Source organism: Delphinus delphis, chromosome 2 (assembly GCF_949987515.2).
Source record: "Delphinus delphis chromosome 2, mDelDel1.2, whole genome shotgun sequence".
NCBI classification, from domain to species: Eukaryota; Metazoa; Chordata; class Mammalia; order Artiodactyla; family Delphinidae; genus Delphinus; species Delphinus delphis.
The window spans coordinates 84,594,850-84,608,126 of record NC_082684.1 but is presented as its reverse complement, the minus strand read 5'-3'; the positions used below and the strand labels follow the sequence as shown (position 1 = coordinate 84,608,126).

Genomic DNA, 13,277 nt, shown 5'->3' with positions numbered 1-13,277 from the left:
AGAAAGAAAAGTGTTTCAATTCTGCTTACATAGGTATAATTTACCAAGTTGCTGTCAATCACAATTAGCTTAAGTGGAGATGTTTCCTTATATCTGGAAAACACAGATTAAAAGCCAGTAATATTTCAGACGAAAAACATAAATATTACAACCATATTCACCAGTTCACTCAGTCCTATGTAACTCATCCTTGATTGCCTCAGGCTTAAGGGGATACTGCTTTTCTTGAGGATATTGATCAGAATTCCTTAAGGTGATCCTAATCAGCTGTATGTTTTTAGCTCTTCCGACTCAACCCTGAGACCATACATCTGGGTTCACCTTCTCTAAGATATGGGCAGGTACGTTCTCAGACTTTCTTATATCCTCTCCCAGGGCTAGTAAAAGCTGTTTTTCCCCACTGAGAGATATGCCTTTCCATTAGGTCAACACTTACAGAGGTTTTTAACTTTGAGAGCAGGTCCCATCCCAACAGAGGGATGGGACACTCTGGGACATGAAGGAGTCCAGTAGTGTGGAGGGTCCTATTTTCATGTTAATTGTTCTAAAAATAACCTCCTAGTAAAGTTGCCTAATGCCTCTTTAATAGTACACTCCAGTGTGGACAGTCTTCCTCTCAGGGTGGTCCAGACTGAATAAGTGACTCCAGTATCTATGAAAAATTCTACTTTCTCCCCCTCTAGTTCTAAGACAACCTGGTGCTCCTTTGGGGAGGTTGGGATTATATATTATCAGGTTTATAAGGCCCTGTCAGTCTTCCTCTACTTGGGGTATCATGAGCTTTGGGATTTCTGTGGCCCTCCTGCTCTGAGGATGGTCAGGACATTCCCTTTTCAAATGCCCTTCCTTCTTATAGAAAGCACATTGATTGGGCCCCAACTTCACTGGTGGCCCCACTTTGGTCCCTCGGTGGGGGCCGGGGTTACTCACCCACATTGGTCTATCTGATGCCCGTGGCTTACCTGAGATGAACTGGAGAGCAACAGCCAGGAGGGTGCCTGGCCTTTTCAGCTTCTTGTCCCCCTTTTCTTCCTCAGCCATATCTCGGTTGTTGAACACCCCAAAAGCAGTATCTACCAGATGGGAGTTTGGGGTGTTTGGGCCCATTGCTACTTTCTGCAGCTTCCTTTGTATGTTGGGGGCACTCTGAGATATAATAAGTATTGACCACTGGGTTACTCTCGGGGGTGTGTAGATCAAGAGTTGTATACTGTTGGAGACATTTTCTAGTCCTCTCTAGGAATGCTGATGGGTTTTCAGCCTCTTGCTGAATATTTGACTTTTCCCCAATTAATGGGTCTCCGGCAAGAAGGCTTTATCCCCTTAAGTGGAAGACTGGTAATTCTCAAGCCAGGCCCTATTCACTGAAACACAGGATCCCATGTAGGGTCAATGGCAGGGACTGCTTCCGCTGCTGGTCTCCAGATCTGGTGGTTGGCTGAGTTAAGTGCTGCTTATCTGCCTCTTCCCCAGCCTTCGACAGGACGCTGGTCTTCCTCAGCTCTAAGGAGGTTGAGAGGGACTGAAGATCTGCCCAATTAGAGTCATGAGTCATAAATATTCCACTCATTAAATCTATGAATCTCTCTGGATCCTCTCTCAGGTTTCTAGTATGTTCTTTCCAATTATAGAGGTCTGAGGTAGAGAAGGGGACATAGATGGTTGTAAGCCCCTCTCACCATTAGGGACCTGCCTGAGGCGGCAAACAGAAACCTCAGGTTGATAATTAGCCCCACTTCAGGTGGTTCCCCCTGAAACAGAGGGCCCAGGAGGAAGGGGCGGGCAAAAATCTTGAGAGGGAACGGTCAGGCCCTTCTTCACTTCTGCAGGAGGTGGTACACCTCTCTTCCCTTCTGACAGGGAAGGCGGAACAGGGTCAGGTGTTGGTACCCGGTAAGAGGTAGCCGGTAGGGAATTCCATGGCAGTCCAGTGGTTAGGACTTGGCGCTTCCACTGCAGGGGGCACGGGTTCGATCCCTGCTCAGGGAAATAGGATCCCACAAGCCGCATGGTGGCGTGGCCAAAAGAAAAAAAAAAAAGAGGTGCTGGGTAAGGGGGTGGCACAAGAGGTTGGGCCCTTCCCATGGGAAGTCCTGAATCTACAGGGCCCTCTGATATATAGGCCCTCTATGGTTGGCACAATCGGTTTCCCAATGCTTACTGGTTTTTGGCTTGCTGTCACTTTACAAAGGGCCATAAAGCACTGTACATGTGGCATCTCGAGCCATTTTTCTAACCTTCTGCAGTAAAGAACTAACTATAGGATGATATTGTGATTTGGAGATCCATTCTCTGGTCATTTGTCTTGGCTTCCTAGTGAGCATTGGGGCCAGACAACGTTACAGAAGATCACTATCTGTTTCTTTGTCATGGGTTGTTACCCAAAAGATTTACAATTACTTATAATACATCTCAACGGACTACAATCGGGAACAGAAATGTTTCCCATTCTGATGTACCACAGGGAAGCAGCCATTCTCAGGGGCTGACTGATACAATTTACAGACATCAGAGTCTGCTCCTCCTGAGTCTGAAAATAGTTTCCCACCTCTCATCCTCCTGATTGAAAAACTGGGACTTCCCTGGTGGCGCAGTGGTTAAGAATCCGCCTGCCAAGGCAGGGGACACGGGTTCGATCCCTGGTCAGGGAAGATCCTACATGCCACGGAGCAACTAAGCCTGTGTGCCACAACTACTGAGCCTGCGCTCTAGAGACTACGAGCCACAGCTACTGAGCCTATGCCCCACAACTACAGAAGCCCGCACGCCTAGAGCCCATGCTCCACAACAAGAGAAGCCACCGCAATAAGAAGCCCGGGCACCGCAATGAAGGGTAGCCCCTGCTCACCGCAACTAAAGAAAGCCCGCACGCATCAACTAGAGAAAGACCCAACGCAACCAAAACAAAAAAAGAAAGGAAAAACCTGATGTGGGGGACTTCCCTGGTGGTGCAGTGGTTAAGAATCCGCCTTCCAATGTGGGGGACACAGGTTCGAGCCCTGGTCCAGGAAGATCCCACATGCCGCGGAGCAACTAAGCCCGTGTGCCACAACTACTGAGCCTGCGCTCTAGAGCCCGCGAGCCACAACTACTGAGCCTGTGTGCCACAACTACCGAAGCCTGTGCGCCCTAGAGCCCGTGCTCCCCAACAAGAGAAGCCACCGCAATAAGAAGCCTGCGCATCGCAACGAAGAGTAGCCCCCGCTCCCCGCAACTAGAGAAAGTCCGCACTCAGCAACGAAGACACAACACAGCCAAAAATAAATAAATTAAAAAAAAAACAAACAAAAAAACTGATGTGGTTGAGTATCCGGCCCAACTGATCTCAAGTGGGAACTCCTAAGTCGTGGCAAGTTTTCTGTTGATCCCCAAAAAGCTGTGACAACAAGTTGCCCAGTCTCCAGTGTCCCAGAAACTTGATAGGGGCCCTATCCAGGTCTGCATTCCCTGAACCCAGAGGTCGCTTGTTTCTTATTAAAAAATGAACTTAACCTCCTCAAGTCACAGAAAACATGGCTTCTAAACCCAGAGGTCTCTAGTCTCCCACAGGAGGAATGCAACACCCCAGAGCAGTCGGAACGAAGTTCCCACTCACAGAGGTTTCTGGCTCCTTACCAGGAAGAACACAACCTCCCAGAGTTACAGAAACCCAAGGTTTAATTTGTCCCACCTGAAACCCCAATTGCACGTTCCTGAAATTCTGCTTTAATCAAAAGTGAAATTATCCCAACACTTGCACTTAAATATAGCACTGGTTCTGAACTCTACTCACCCTCTGAAGTCTGCTGGCACTGAACAAAGTTGTTCAGGTGGGCACTCCACCCACAGAGATCAGCCTGTGAGCAGTCTCTGAGCTGGTAGATACCAAGCAGACCTCTGACCGACCAAGACACCCCAAGCGGCCTGATCAGTAGCGGAGGTAAGCCCTGGAGGAGTTGTCCCCACCAACTGCTTCACCCCAGTGTGGCCGGCCATCCTAGTCCCTGATCAGGACCCACCAGCGTCGCCAGAAATTGTTACCAGACTCAATGGGTCCGTGGCTTGGGGTGCATAGCCAATGAACACGCCAAGTACTTTTGATCAAAGCAGAGATATTTTTCACTTGTGACAAGTAAGGAGACAGGGAGATAGCTCTCAAAACACTGTCTCCCAGCACAGCAAGATCAGGGAAGTGTTAAGCTAAGGGTGCATGCATATTCATGAAAGGGTGAGTGTGATCTTTCACGTGGAGGTGGAGTTCTAGTTGAGCAGCACAACATGTTCAAACATACTTGCCTGTTAAAAAATGGTAGCAATCCCTGCCCTTGGGGTGGACATTTTAGTCTTAAAATGAGGCAAAGTTTACTCTAGGTTAACAAAATCCAGGCACCTAGTTGAGTGAAGTCAAGAGAGTCAGCAAAGGTCAGCGTAATCAATCCTTAAGCTCCAGTTAGTTTAGTGGTTGAGTGTTCAAGGGGGTTTAGATTTTGCAAAAACAGCTCAAGGATGTGCTTATGGCTGGTCTTTACCTTTTTTTTTTTTTTTTGCGGTACGCGGGCCTCTCACTGTTGTGGCCTCTCCCGTTGCAGAGCACAGGCTCTGGACGCGCAGGCTCAGCGGCCATGGCTCACGGGCCCAGCTGCTCCGCGGCATGTGGGATCTTCCCAGACCAGGGCACGAACCCGTGTCCCCTGCATCGGCAGGTGGACTCTCAACCACTGCACCACCAGGGAAGCCCTGGTCTTTACCTTTGATATGGAACTGGGAGATTTTGTGACTGATTTATTGTATCTGCTATGATTACTTCTCTTGCCCAATAATAATTCCTGCATTCTTTGATTTTTTAAAAATAAATTTATTTATTTTATTTTATCATTTATTTTTGGCCCCATTGGGTCTTTGTTGCTCTGCGCGGGCTTTCTCTAATTGCGGCGAGCCGGGGCTACTCCTCATTGCAGTGCGCAGGCTTCTCATTGCGGTGGCTTCTCTTGTTGCGGAGCATGGGCTCTAGGTGCATGGGCTTTAGTAGTTGTGGCATGTGGGCTCAGTAGTTGTGGCTCGTGGGCTCTGGAGCGCAGGCTCAGTAGTTGTGGCGCACAGGCCTAGTTGCTCCATGGCATGTGGGATCTTCCGGGACCAGGGCTCAAAACCGTGTCCCCTGCGGGTTTCTTAACCACTGCACCACCATGGAAGCCCTCTTTGATCTTTTAAAATCATTACTTAGTGAGACCTGTTCTTTGTTTCACATGAAGACCTAGGAGGCCATAGTTCTCCTTCCTCCCAATCATCAGTAAAGAGAACACAAAGAGGTTTCTGAAATTCACACTCTGGTTCTTAACTTAAGCTTGTCCAGCACATGTTACAATTTCTCTTATTGCCTGGTATGGTGTTCTACTTCGGCAAGGTATGACATACTCTAGTTTAACCCCAGCCCTTCCTTATTACTGTCTTGCTAACAAATCTAGCAGGGTAGAGAAAAAAATTTTCCTCCTCAGCAGTTTACACTGAAGTATATGGATACATAAACTTAACATTTTGTTAATAACCATTAAGATCTTCTGGGATGGTATATATTACACTGGATAATAGCTGCTATGAAAAAAATCTCTTGTGAATTTGGTTAGTGTGAGTCTAAATATCTTGCTGAATTCCAGTAAAGGTAATTTGTGTACTTGCAAATCTGAGCATCAGACTGGATTTTGATGTTCTTTCCAAGGAAATGATACCATGGTGATTAAAATTTTCTACCTCATTACTTTTTTGCCCTTGTTAAATATTTCTAGTGAATTTTTTTTTTTTTTTTTTTTTTTTTTTTTGTGGCTGCACCACGGCATGTGGCATCTCAGTTCCCTGACCAGGGATCCAACTCATGCCCCTGCACTGGAAGTGCAGCGTCTTAACCATTGGACCTCCAGGGAATTCCCCCTAGTGAAATATTTTAAAAGGGTTGGAATATATATATATATATACACACACACACACACACACATATATATAAATATATAAATAAATATATATATATATATATATATATATATATATATATATATATATATATATTTGTGCCACTTGGGATTTATACCATTTTCAGTCTAAACATCTTGACTTTCTTCAGCTGTGAGTGTAATTACTCTCAGCTATATAGGTCCTACCTGGGCTCAGTCTGATACGTTATTCATTGTTCATTTTCATAAACTTTGAAACTGAAGATATGAACATTTTTTTTTTTTTTTTTTTTTTTTTTTTTTTTTTTTTTGCGGTATGCGGGCCTCTCACTGTTGTGGCCTCTCCCGTTGCGGACCACAGGCTCCGGACGCACAGGCTCAGCGGCCATGGCTCACGGGCCCAGCCGCTCCACGGCATGCGGGATCCTCCCGGACCGGGGCACGAACCCGTGTCCCCCGCATCCGCAGGCGGACTCTCAACCACTGCGCCACCAGGGAAGCCCAAGATATGAACATTTTAAGAGCAAATATATCGGTAGTGCAAATCAATCTCTTGCCCCTCAGGTATTCTTCATTTGTGGAAACACCCACCTTCAAAATTTCATCTGTTTTCCAAGTCCAATCTGTAACCTTGGGACTGAGTGCTGTTATGAAGTACAATAATGATCTCATTTTCTTATTGACCACAAAAGAAAAAAGACAAATATATGGTATATATTAATACGATATAGAAACATAATATATATTTAAAACATCATGTAGAAGAACTAAGTGATAACAAAAATATTACTTAGAAATAAATATATACGGACTTCCCTGGCGGTCCAGTGGCTAAGACTCCGTGCTCCTAATGCAGGAGGCCTGGATTTGATCCCTGGTCAGGGAACTAGATCCCACATGCCACAACTAAGAGTTTGCATGCCGCAATTAAAAGATCCGGCATGCCACAACAAAGATCCCGCAAGCAGCAACGAAGATCCCGTGTGCCGCAACTAAGACCCGGTACAGCCAAACAAACAAACAAACAAATAAATAATTAAAAAAAGGAAATATGTAGCCTTAAGTACATAGTAGAAAAGAAGACTAAGAATTGAGCTAGATATCTACCATCGCAAGAAGCTGGAAAAAGAACAGCAAAATAAACTTAAAAATAGTAGGACAGACAAAATAAAGATATAATCAAGGATTAGTAAACTGGAAAACTGCAAAGCCAAAATTTGATCTTTTATTTTAAAATGCTAATAATCTCCTTACTAAACTTATCAAGGAAAAAAAAGAATAAGTTCAAATGGCCAAAGTCAGGATCAATAAAAGGAACATAGCCTCACATTGTAGAAGAAATAATAAGCATATATAATAGTATTATGAACTATTTTATGCCAATACATTTTAAAACCTAGATTAAATGGATGAATTCCTAGAATTCACCACACTAACGGATAAAAGTGTAAATCACAGAATCATCACAATAAATAAAATAAACTGTGATAAAACTTTAGTATCCACTCATGTTAAATTTCTTAGAAACTAAGAGTAAAAGGGAATTTTTCTTAACTGGATAAAGGGTATATCAACAGCAACAGTGACATCACAAAACCCTAAGTAAACATCACACTTAATCGGAAACTTTAAAGCTTTACTTTGAGATAACAAGACAAAGGTGCCTGCCTATCACCATCTCTAATAAACACTGTACTAGAGGTTTAATCTTGTGCATTAAGGCACGAAAAAGAAAGAAAAAGAATAATTATTGTAAAGGCAGAAATAAAACTCAGTTTCACAGATGATATGATTATGTATATAAAAAAATTGAAAAGAAATTTCATAAGCTATTAGGATTATTAAGAGTTTTAGAAAGGTGGCATTACAAAAATCAACATACAAAAATTTTATTTTATATAATAGCAAAAATAATGACATTTGAAAAAGATATCTTTTATAATAACATCAAAAAGTAACAAGAAACAAAATATATACACAATCTCTATTGGGAAACTTATAAAACTTTATCAAAAGGCTTTGACTTGAAGACTACATAAATGAAGAGACATTTATGGATTGGAGACTCAAAATTGTAAATATGCCAATTTCTCTCAAATTGGTCTATTGATTCAATGTTATCAATAAAAATCCCAACAAGTCTCCCTTTCCCCTGTGAATCTTTACAATCTGATTCTAAATTTTATGTGGAAATGCAAAAGGCTAAGACTAGCCAAGGTGATACTGAAGAAAAATAAAATGACAGGACTTTCCTCTCCAGATATTAAAATTTATCTTGAAGCTATAGTAATTAAGACAGTGTTTTATTGGCTTGGCTATAAACAAATAGGTCAGTGGAACAAAATAAAGAACCCATACATATATGGATTCTTCATTTATGACAGAGGTATCACATGTCATTTCTCAGTAGGGAAAGAATGGTCTTTTCAATAAATGATGCTCAGACAATTGGGTACGCACTTATGGGAAAAAAAAACAAATAAACTTCTACCTCACATCATATGTAAAACCAGCTTCAGGTTTATTAAAGATATGACTGTGAATAGAAAAATTATGAAGTTTTAGAAGATAAAATAAAGGACTATCTTCATGACTGGGTTTGGGAAAGATTGATATACTTGTGAAAACAATTTGGCTTTATCTAGTAAAGCTTAAGATTCATATATCTTTTGACTTAGAAACTTCTCTCTCTAGAATGTGCCCTACACTCTAGGGCCTAGAGAAACATTTGCATCAGAAACAACTAGAATGTCTATCACTGAATTGTACGCTTATGGTTAAAATGATCAATATTATGTATTTTACCACAATAAAAACTATTGCACACCAAAAAGGTTAATTGAAAAAAGTAATTCAGGGCTTCCCTGGTGGTGCACTGGTTGAGAGTCCGCCTGCTGATGCAGGGGACACGGGTTCATGCCCCGGTCCGAGAAGATCCCACATGCTGGGGAGTGGCTGGGCCCGTGAGCCATGGCCGCTGAGCCTGTGCGTCTGGAGCCTGTGCTCTGCAACGGGAGAGGCCACAACAGTGAGAGGCCCGCGTACCGAAAAAAAAAAAAAAAAAGTAATTCAATAGAAGGATAGGCTTTTAAAAAAATTTTAATTAATTAATTTATTTTTGGCTGCTTTTGTTCTTCGCTGCAGTGCGCGGCTTTCTCTAGTTGTGGCGAGTGGGGTCTACTTTCGTTGCGGTGCACAGGCTTCTCATTGCAGTGGCTTCTCTTGTTGCGGAGCACGGGCTCTAGGGTGCCCAGGCTTCAGTAGTTGTGGCACGCGGGCTCTAGAGCACAGGCCCAGTAGTTGTGGTGCACAGGCTTAGTTGCTAAGCCCGTTAACCACTGCACCACCAGGGAAGCCTGAAAGATAGGCTTTTTAAAAATGTGCTGAAGCAATTCTATGGGCATAGGAAAAAAAATGAACCTCAATCTAAACCTTTTACAAAAATTAATTCAAAATGGATAAAAGATTTAAATGTAAAGCATAAAGCTATAAAATTTTTAGAAGTACATGGAGGAGAAAATCTTCAGGAACTAGGACTAAGTGAAGAGTTCTTAGATATGCCACCAAAAACACAATCCATAAAATAAAAATTGTTAGTTGGATTTCACCAAAATTTTAAGTTTGTTCTGCAAAAGACCCTGTTAAGAGGATGAAAAGACAAGCTCTAGACTGGGAAAAAAACATTTGCAACCCACATATCTGACAAAGGAGTTGTATCTATAATACATAAAGAACTTCAAAACTCAGCATTAAAAAAAAAAAACAAATAAAAAAAACAATCCAGTTTGTTTAGATTGTCAGAAAACGGGTGGAAGACATGAACAGACATTTCATCAAGAAGACATACAGGGGCTTCCCTGGTGGCGCAGTGGTTGAGAGTCCGCCTGCCGATGCAGGGGACACGGGTTCGTGCCCCGGTCCAGGAAGATCCCACATGCCGTGGAGCGGCTGGGCCCGTGAGCCATAGCCGCTGAGCCTGCACATCTGGAGCCTGTGCTCCGCAACGGGAGAGGCCACAACAGTGAGAGGCCAGTGTAACGAAAAAAAAAAAAAAAAAAGAAGACATACAGATGTCAAATAAACACACAAAAAGATGTTAGCCATTAGGGAAATGCAAATTTAAACCACAATCATATTATTATACCTCTGTTGGAATGGCGAATGTAAAAATTGTGCTAATAATACTAAATGCTGATGAGGATATAGAGAAACTGGATCTCTCATGCACTGCTGGTGGGAATGTAAAATGGTGTACCCACTCTGAAAAATAGTATGATACTTTCTTATAAAACTAAATATACACTTGTCTTATGACCCGGCAAGCTCTTGGGCATTTATCCCAAGGCAATAAAAATGTATGATCATACAAAATATGTTCATGAATATTCATAGCAGCTTCATTTAGTATAGCCGAAAACTGGAAACAGCCCAGTATTTTTCAATGGGGGAATGATTAAACAAACTATGATACATCCTTACAGTGGTAATAACCCTCTACAATAGCAAGGAACAGACTATTTATACACATGGCAACTTGGGTGGATCTCAAGGGCATTATGCTGAGTGAAAAAAAGCCAGTATCAAAAGGTCACATACCGGGCTTCCCTGGTGGCGCAGTGGTTGGGAGTCCGCCTGCCGATGCAGGGGACATGGGTTCGTGCCCCGGTCCGGGAAGATCCCACATGCTGCAGAGCGGCTGGGCCCGTGAGCCATGGACGCTGAGCCTGTGCATCCAGAGCCTGTGCTCTGCAACGGGAGAGGCCACAACAGTGAGAAGCCCGCGTACCGCAAAAAAAAAAAAAAAAAAAAAGTCACATACCTTATAATTCCATTTATATAACATTCTAAAATTGATAAAATTATAGAGATGGAAAACAGGTTAGTGGTTGCCAGAGGATAAGGATGCAGGTGTGGCTGTGACTATAAATTGGAAGCAAAAGGGAGTCCTAACTCTGTGGTGATGAATCAGTTCTGTATCTTGATTGTGGTGGTTGTTACACAAATCTATATATACATGGGATAAAATTGCATAAAACTACACACACACACACACAAATGAGTTGCATATAAAAACTAGTGGAACTGAATAAGGTCTGTATTTACCTCATATAAGTGGAATCATACAATATTTGTCCTTTTGTGTCTAGCTTATTTCACTAAGCATAGTATTTTCAAGGTCCATTCTTATTGTATCAAAATTTTATTCCTTTTTATGGCTGAATAATATTCCATTGTATGTATATACCACATTTTGTTTACCCATTCATCTGTCGATATACACTTGAATTGTTTCCACCTTTTGGCTAATGTGAATTATGCTGCTATGAACATTAATGTACAAATATCTTTCCGAGTTCCTGTTTTCGGTTCCTTCGGATATATACCTAGGATTGGAATTGCTCAGTCATTTGGTAGTTCTATGTTTAACCTTTTCAGAAACTGATAAATTGTTTTCCATAGTGGCTGCATCATTTTTCATTCATAGTGGCTGCATTATTTTACAACAATCACAATGTTCCAAATTCTCCACATCCTATCCAACACTTACTTTCAATTTTTAAAAACTTATATAACCCATCCTAGTAAGTTTAAGGTGGTATCTCAATGTGGTTTGAATTTTCATTTCCCTAATGACTAATGATGTCAAGCATCTTTTTCATGTACTTTTTGGCCATTTGTAGATCTTTAGAGAAATGTCTATTCAAATCCTTTGTCCATTTAAAAAATAGAGTTGTCTATTTATTGTTAGGTTGTAAGAATTCTTTACATATTCTGGATACTTGATCCTTCTCAGATATATGATTCATAATTAGCTTTTCTCATTCTTTAGATTGTCTTTTCACTTTGATATTCTTTAATGCACAAAACCTTTTTATTTTGATGAAGTCTTATTTGTTGCTTGTGTAATCTCTAAAATCCCATTACCCTAATACATATAAATAAGATGTGGTATATTCATGCAATGAAATATTATTTGGTCATAAAAAGGAATGAATGAAGCTGATACATAACTTGACTGAACTTTCCAACATTATGCTAAAGAAACCAGTCATAAATAAAGAAAAAAAAAAAAGAAACCAGTCATAAAATATCACATATTATATGCTTCCATTAATATGAAAGGTCTAGAATAGGCAAAGTCATAGTAATAAAAAGTAGATTATATGGTGCTTTACGATGACCTAGAGGGGTGGTATAGGGAGGATGGAAGGGAGGCTTAAGAGGGAGGGGATATGAAGACATGTGTATGCATATGGCTGATTCACTTTGTTGTACAACAGAAACTAACACAGTATTGTGAAGCAATTATACTCCAATAAAGAGCTATTTAAAAAAAAAAAAGTAGATTACTAGTTGCCTTAGGGGTAAGGTGGGTTGGGGTGATGTGAAAATAGGGGGCAATACCTAAAGGCTATGGGTTTTGCTTTTTGTTTGTTTTGCACGCAGGAACCCAGCATTTATACATGTGGGGCTGAAGGGGTTCACTCACTCCAGTGGTGGCCAAAGTGTGGGGCCCTGCACAGGTAGTGCCGGTTCATGGCGTCCTCAGCCCTGGTTCTGTGTGACTGGAAGAACACTGCCTCCTTGTGGCCGCACTTTTGGCAGCGGTAGTGCTCGGTTCCAGGCAGCATCTGGTCCTGGGACACGTCAGTGATGTTCTGGGTCAGTTGTGTTATTTTGCTGACGTAGATGATGCCCCGTTTTTCTTCTCCGGCTGGTAATCACAATTCTAGCATGCGTAGAGAAGAATGCGGTTGTCTTTGTCCCCCTTGGGTAAAACATGTTACACTCCTGGCAGAATATAATAACCATGAAGCCTGGTTCCTAGGTCCTGTCTGTTTCCATAGCAACACCTATGGATGTTTTTAAAAAATTGTGGTAAAAGGCACAAAAATTGACATCTTTACCAATTTTAAGTGTACATTTCAGTAGTGTTAAGTACATCCACATTGTTGTGCAATCTTTAGAATTCTTTTTCATCCTACAAAAGTGAAACTCGATACATATTAAACAAGAATTCCTCATTCCCCGCCCCCTTCCACTTTGTGTCTATGAATTTGACCACACTCAGCATCTCATGTAAGTGGAATCATGCAGTATTTATCTTTTTGTGACTGGCTCATTTCACTTTGCATAATATCCTCAAGATTCATATATGTTGTAGCATGTGTCAGAATTTTTTTCCCCTTCTTAAGGCTGAATAATATTCCATTTTATGTATATAACATTTTATTTATCCATTCATCAACTGATAGACACTGAAATTGCCTATCAGTGAATATGCTATGAACGTTGAGTGTACAAATATGTTAAGAGTTCCTGCTTTGGTGGGAGGGAGGGAGACGCAAGAGG

General features: G+C 41.7%; 1 pseudogene; it reads right to left on the bottom strand.

Annotated features, from left to right (window-relative positions):
- Nucleotides 1-12,406: 12,406 nt before the first annotated feature.
- Nucleotides 12,407-12,770, bottom strand: LOC132419662 (DNA-directed RNA polymerase II subunit RPB9 pseudogene; annotated as a pseudogene).
- Between the last annotated feature and the right edge of the window lie 507 nt (nucleotides 12,771-13,277).